Consider the following 6,714-nt stretch of genomic DNA (forward strand, 5'->3'; position numbering starts at 1 on the left):
TCCTGTCACAAAACAGCAGACCCCCGTGTGACACAGGCCCACTGGCTCACTGCCCACCCACTGTCCAGCCACCCTCCCTCTGTCCCCAGGTGACCCCACCGCATTTCTGTGGTTTGGAGTTTGCTGGTGTGAGGGCAACTGAAGTCTTGGCCCCCCTCCCACCAGCAAATGGGGAGGGGTCTCCAGGGGCCAAATTCTTTTTCAAATGAGATTTCCGTGGTTTCCTCAGCTGAGGCGTCTGCGGAGCAGAGAACAAACAATGTGGAATTAAATTTCTCTGTGGAATTAAACAGGCCCCGCAAGTGAAGATCTAAGCATCTCTTTGGGCGTGGAGCCGACTTTGCCCGGTGCCAGGCTGCACTCCCACTGCCTTCCAGTCCCAGTGGTTGAGCAATCCCGGCTCCCGAGGCCATGCACCCCTTCCCCCACCAGCAGCCTCTCCACCCCGTGTGACCTCAGAATTGTCACCAGAGAAGGACTCCAGCTTTTAATGGATTCAGCTGGGGCCCCCCCGACCCGGAGACAGCTGGAAACCCCAAAACAGGGGCATCCTCCTGGGACGGGTCCACACCAGCTGTGTCTGATGCCCCCACCACCACTGGGTGGGATTTCGGGATCAGGTTGCAAAGACTAGGGGAGGAGGTGAGACTGGCTGTCTCCCTGCGTCCCCAGGCCCCAGCAGCGTATTCTAAATGGTCAGACCCCAAAAGTCACAGAGGAGAAAAGAATAAAGGTGCAGAACCACCGGCTGACTTTCCCCAATCCCCAGCCCGATACCATCTTAGACCCTGGCCAGAAAGGCCACTGCACATGTGGTCTGTCCATCCAAAAGAATATTATTCTGCCACTACTTCAGGCATGAAGTACTGATTCATGCAACAACACGGATGAAACTTGAAATCATGTGCTCATTGAAAGAAGCCAGTCACAAAAGACCACAGAGTGTATGATTCCATTTATATCAAATACCCAGACCGGGTAAGTCCATAGAGACAGAGCACAGATTAGTGGCTGTCAGGGCCTGGGGGAGGGAGGAGTAGGGAGTGGCTGCTTAATGGGTCTGGAAGTTTCCTTTTGGGGTGATGAAAATATTCTGAAACTAGATAGAGGAGGTGGTTGCACAACATTGTGAATGTATCAAATGTCACTTACGGTAAACTTTATATGTATTTTAACACACATAAAGAGAGACAGGCAAGACCCTTGCCCTGTGTCCCCAGCTGTAGAGCAATCCTGCTCTGGCCACCCCAGGGGAAGGAGGAGTCAGAAGGTCCTAGTGGATGTTCCCACCGGAGCTGTGGCCTCCCTTCTAGACCATACATGGCACACCAAGGACAATCATGTTCCAGCCTGAACAGTCCTCAGATTCTCCAGGTTCCTTTTCCTAAAGGCAAACCACACCCTGGGCCCCAGGGCCAGGCAAGGGACAGCTATTTGCAGGGGGAGTGAACAGTATTTAGGTCATCTGGCCTGGGCTCTCCAGCCCTCCTGGTGCCGGATGGAAGCAGGAATGACAAGAGAAGAGGGGTCAGACCACAGGCCAGGGACTGGGACCCAAGGGCGAGCTCTCCCTGGGCAGCTACCTGCTGGCACAGAATTCTAAATCATCAGAATTACGAATTTGGCCCTGGCCTTCAAGGTCATTATGAAGGTATATATGTCAAGATAGATGGGTAGACCGTATTTGATTAACAGTTTGTAAGCTTGACTTTTGGCTTTGGAATATTTAGACTTGTGGTATTCGTCTGTATTTGTCTTCTGTTGCTGCATAACAAATGACCACAGACTGAGTGGCAAAAACACCCATTTATTAACTCACAGCTCTGCGGTGAGAAGTCTGGGTGAGTTCAACTGGGTTCTCTGCTCCCACAAGGCCAAAATCAAGGTGGGCTCTTATCGGGTGGTTCTGGGGAAGAATCCGCTCCCAGACTCGTTCAGATGGTTGGCAGAATCCAGTTCCGTGTGGTTGTAGGACTGAGGTTCCCATTTCCCTGCTGGCTGTCAGCTGAGAGTTGCTCTTGACTGAAATCCTTCTCGTGCTTTCAATCTCTCTAACGTCCTATTCTGCTACCGGAGAGGAGAAAATGCTCTTCTTCTTCTAAAGGGCTCATCTGATTAGGTCAGACCCATCTAATTAATCTCCATATTTTAAAGCCAACTGACTTGGGACTTTAACGATATCTGCAAAATTCCTTCATAGAGTACCTAGATTTTTTTTCTGTTTTTTAAATTTACTTATTTATTTATTTATTGGCTGCTTTGGGTCTTTGTTGCTGTGCGCGGGCTTCCTCTAGCTGCGACAAGCAGGGGCTACTCTTTGTTGCCGTGTGCGGGCTTCTCATTGCGGTGGCTTCTCTTTGTTGCGGAGCATGGGCTCTAGGCACACGGGCTGCAATGGTTGTGGCACGCGGGCTCAGCAGTTGGGGCTCGCGGGCTCTAGAGCACAGGCTCAGTAGTTGTGGCACACGGGCTTAGTTGCTCCAGGGCATGTGGGATCTTCCCGGACCAGGGCTAGAACCCGTGTCCCCTGCATTGACAGGCGGATTCTTAACCACTGCGCCACCAGGGAAGTCCCCTTAGATTTGTTTTTGATTGAGTAACCAGGGAATGGGGTCTTAGGATGGGGACATCTTCAGAATTCTGCCTACCACTGCCTCCTTTTGAAATCTTCCCCCCAGGCCTTGAAACTGTTAGTGGGAGCCTGTTCCAGCCCAGCATGTCCAGCTCTTTCTACCTCAGGATTTAACTCACGGGAACTTTGCTTAACCTAGAGCAAGCGTTGTCGACATCTGTGATACAAATGCCACCCTTTCTCCTTCAAGGACTTGAGGAAATGCCACCTCCTCCATGAAGTCCTCAGCCTGAAACCCAGGCCGAATTAATCTCCCCTGGACAGCACTTTGCTGGCACCTCTCCTCTATGGCACATCCCAGCCTGCTTTAGGGTACAGCTGAGTCCTCTCCAGACAAGGAGCCTCCTGGGCAGGGGCCACTGGACATTGGACACTGTGCCAGGCCCAGCAGGGACCCAGAGAGATGAATCAAAAGCCATCCCTGCCTTGGAGGGCCCCTCATAGTCCAGCAGGGCCAACAAACCTAGTGTGCCCATCACTGTACATAACCTCCAAACACCCTGTGAAGCGCATACATTTACAAGTGAGGAAACTGAGGCTCAGAAACATTCATCAATATTCCCAGAGTCACGTGGTCCATCTATGGGAGAAATTGGGTGTCCAGCTCCAGAGACTAAACCTGTAACTCCCACACTAAAAAATCTTAAAGAATTTGGGAATTCCCTGGTGGTCCAGTGGTTAGGACTCAGTGCTTTCACTGCCGAGGGCCCGGGTTCAATCCCTGGTGGGGGAGCTAAGATCCCACAAGCCACATGGCATGGCCAAAAAAAAAAATCTTAAAGAATTCAACCCCCCCTGACTTCTCATCTGGGGTCAGACACTGTTACTCGGGCTGTCACCTGCTGTACCCACTCCAGTGTTTCCATGCCTTCACTTATAAAGATGTCTTTCTCAGACAGGTGCAATGGGCATAGGTTCTGTTACTCATAGCTCTTCAGGAACTCAAGCCCCTTACAGCCCACTGTAGTAAGGGCCTTGCCATCCTCCCCTGGGTTCTCCACATCCGGCCACCGGACAGGGGAAGAGAGTGAGCCACGGTGAAGTTTTCAGAGGTCAGACCAGGACATGGCATGGTTTACATTTCTTCAGCCTCATTCCACCGGCCAGAACTCAGCCCATGATTCTGTCTGACTGCAGGGGAGACTGGGAAATGTAGTCTTACTATGTGCCCAGGAGGGAAAGGAATTGAATTTGAAGAACAGACACATGGGTGTTGCCATGAATGCCACACGCTTTGGCCACATGTGGCTCCAGGGGTGCTGTATGCAAAGGGCTGCCTGGTACCGTCAGTGACAACAGAACTAAGCTCAAGAAATGAAGACAGGGCTGCCTAGCGAAGCTCCGGAGGCGGCGGCCGCAGACCCAGTGGTGTGCAGAATTATAAGGCTGTCTGCTGAGATTTGAAAAATGACAACAAATGAAAGTATCAGCATCTTTAGTTCAGCATCCCTGGCTGTGGGATCTAGAGATTCACTTTTACCTGAGAATCCTCTGCAGGAACCATCTTAAAATGCTTGGAACTATATGTTGAATAATTATACAAAGTTCCAGATTGCAACATGGGGATCCCTCATAGTTCATGAGGTCCTTTATTTCTTGTTCTGTTTACCTGGATTTTTGTTTCAATCTATACCTTACATGAAAAAGTACAAAATTCAAAAGGATAAAGCAGAAACGTGGGGAAATCAATGGAAATATTTTAAAGTATTTCTCTTTAATCATTTTTGTGTCCAGCTTCTTTGATTTGTGGAACCTATTATTTTACAGAGTATTTCAATATCCCTTATGATTGGGAAACAATGCCAAGATGGTACATGATTTTGGCAAGATGCTTTGGCTGTGCAGTGATTGAGGATACATGGCACTACTTCCTGCATAGGCTCTTACACCACAAAAGAATACATAAGTATATTCATAAAATTTGTCGTGAGCTTCAGGCGCCATTTGGAATGGAAGGTGAATATGCACATCCTCTGGAAACCCTAATTCTTGGAACTGAATATTTCATTGGAATCATGCTTTTTTTTTTTTTTTTTTTTTTTCTGCAGTACGTGGGCCTCTCACTGTTGTGGCCTCTCCCGCTGCGGAGCACAGGCTCCAGATGCGCAGGCTCAGCGGCCATGGCTCACGGGCCCAGCCGCTCCACAGCATGTGGGATCTTCCCGGACCGGGGCACGAACCCGTGTCCCCTGCACCGGCAGGCGGACTCTCAACCACTGCGCCACCAGGGAAACCCTGGAATCATGCTTTTATGTGATCCTGTTATTCTTCTTTGGGCCTGGGTGACCGTTTATTTTACAGAAACTGTTGATGTCCATAGTGCTTATGACATTCCTCTCAACCCTTTAAATCTCATTCCTTTCTATCTCAGCATCACAATTTCCACCACGTGAACTTCATTGGAAACTATGCTTCGACATTTACATGGTGGGATAGACTTTTTGGAACAGACTCTCAATTTATTGCCTACAATGAGAAGATGAAGAAGGTTGAGAAAAAGACTGAATACACCTCACATAAACCTTCCTCAAGTTACACTTTTCCTGAATTGAAGCTAGTAGCTAACGTTGCTTCTGGGGAGTGGAAATAAACATGTGTCTTGGTTGCTAAGTGATAAAAAGAACATTAACAACTTTTAATTATCTCCCTAGTGGGAACTTTTATATGTTTAAGTACAGTTTCCCTGAGGAAGCTTTAAAGGCCATGTTGCTAACCTTACAAAAAGGATTTTAGTGATGGAAGGAATATTAATGTATGTCTTTTCCCCAAGTTGTACCATAGGCCTGAAGCTGAAATTGGTCTTCAAACCTTTTAAATATATAGTGGCCATTTCAAGAACTCTTAGTGGCATTGAACTTTAAACACTTTTTTGGAATTTGCTTAAAGATCAAATGCCAGGGGTTGAACCACACCAATCTGTATAGTGTGAGTGAATGCTGACTCTGAAACAGCCAGGACCGGGAATTTCTACTCTTATCTGGAGCGGACCAGTTTGCGGTGATTCTCTTTCTTTGAGAAGTCCGTTTTGATTGCAATGTCCTACTCTTATCTATAAATTAAGGCATTTCTGAATTGATGATAGATTATTTTAGTCTAAAGGGTTTCAGGTTACTTGCATTTTTTTAAACACTGAGCTTTATTTCTACTATTTACCCTTTCTTTTTCGCCTATCAAGTTTTCATTATACTTAAAGCTGTATCTTGAAACTCTGTGTACTGACTTGCTGTATTTGCACTTGGAGCTATTGAAATAAACGTGATTTTGTTTGAAAAAGAAAAAAAAAAAAAAAAGAAGTGAAGACAGGGCGGGCGTACCGGCAGGGGCCGGGGATTTGTGAGAGCACAGTGTCCTCTTAGTCACCCACTGGGCTTAGCAGGAGGCCTTGCTCATCCGATGAGCTCACCTTGGGCCTCGGGCTATGCAGGATTACCAGCAGCACCTCCGTCCTCCCCCGAGCTGGCCAGGGCCCCCTTCTCCAGGCCAGGCCCTGGACAGATGATCCAGCAGCTTTGGCTGCTCTGGCCAGGGGTAAGGCACAGGCGCTGATGTCCCTAGGAGTAGCCACACTCCTCCCCTCCCCGCAGCTGGGCAGGCTCAAGGGTCGCAGTGCTGAGCCCCCAGCCTGTCTGTGACTGGATACAGGTGGCTGATTTTCCTTTCAGATTTAACCCTGAGGTATAAAAATCACCAAATTATGTCCCAAAGCCAAGGACAAATTATTTGGTCCAGAGGAGTCACGTGACTTAGCCCTGGTCAGAGGGATGCAGACTCTGTCCGTCACGAGGGAAGAAGGGGTGGGAAAGGAAAAGGGTGTTCTAATAGGAAGCATGTGCACACCTGCACTGGGGCCCACCCAGTGTACTCCCCGGAGAGCAGAGGAGAGGAGATGCCAAGGTCCCAGCCCTGGGTCCCAGGAGAACAGGTATCCCTGAGGCCACAGGACCCGGTGCGGTGGGAATGGGGCTGCAGTAACCACCCCGCATTGCCTCCACATGTCTCTGTGCGGGTTGGGGGAGAGCCCCGGAAGGCAAGGACCTGAGTCTCAGTCTGATTCTCTCACCACTTGCAATGGGTCCTTAAGC

General features: G+C 49.0%; 1 pseudogene across 1 annotated transcript; it reads left to right on the forward strand.

Moving 5' to 3' along the window:
• Window positions 1-4,039: 4,039 nt before the first annotated feature.
• Window positions 4,040-5,222, forward strand: LOC309976100 (methylsterol monooxygenase 1-like; annotated as a pseudogene). Its single transcript has 2 exons — window positions 4,040-4,656; window positions 4,885-5,222. The product of its transcript is annotated as a methylsterol monooxygenase 1-like (transcript).
• Window positions 5,223-6,714: the final 1,492 nt, after the last annotated feature.

The sequence above is a fragment of the Leucopleurus acutus genome (assembly GCF_964270905.1).
Source record: "Leucopleurus acutus genome assembly, chromosome: 19".
Classification (NCBI taxonomy): Eukaryota; Metazoa; Chordata; class Mammalia; order Artiodactyla; family Delphinidae; genus Leucopleurus; species Leucopleurus acutus.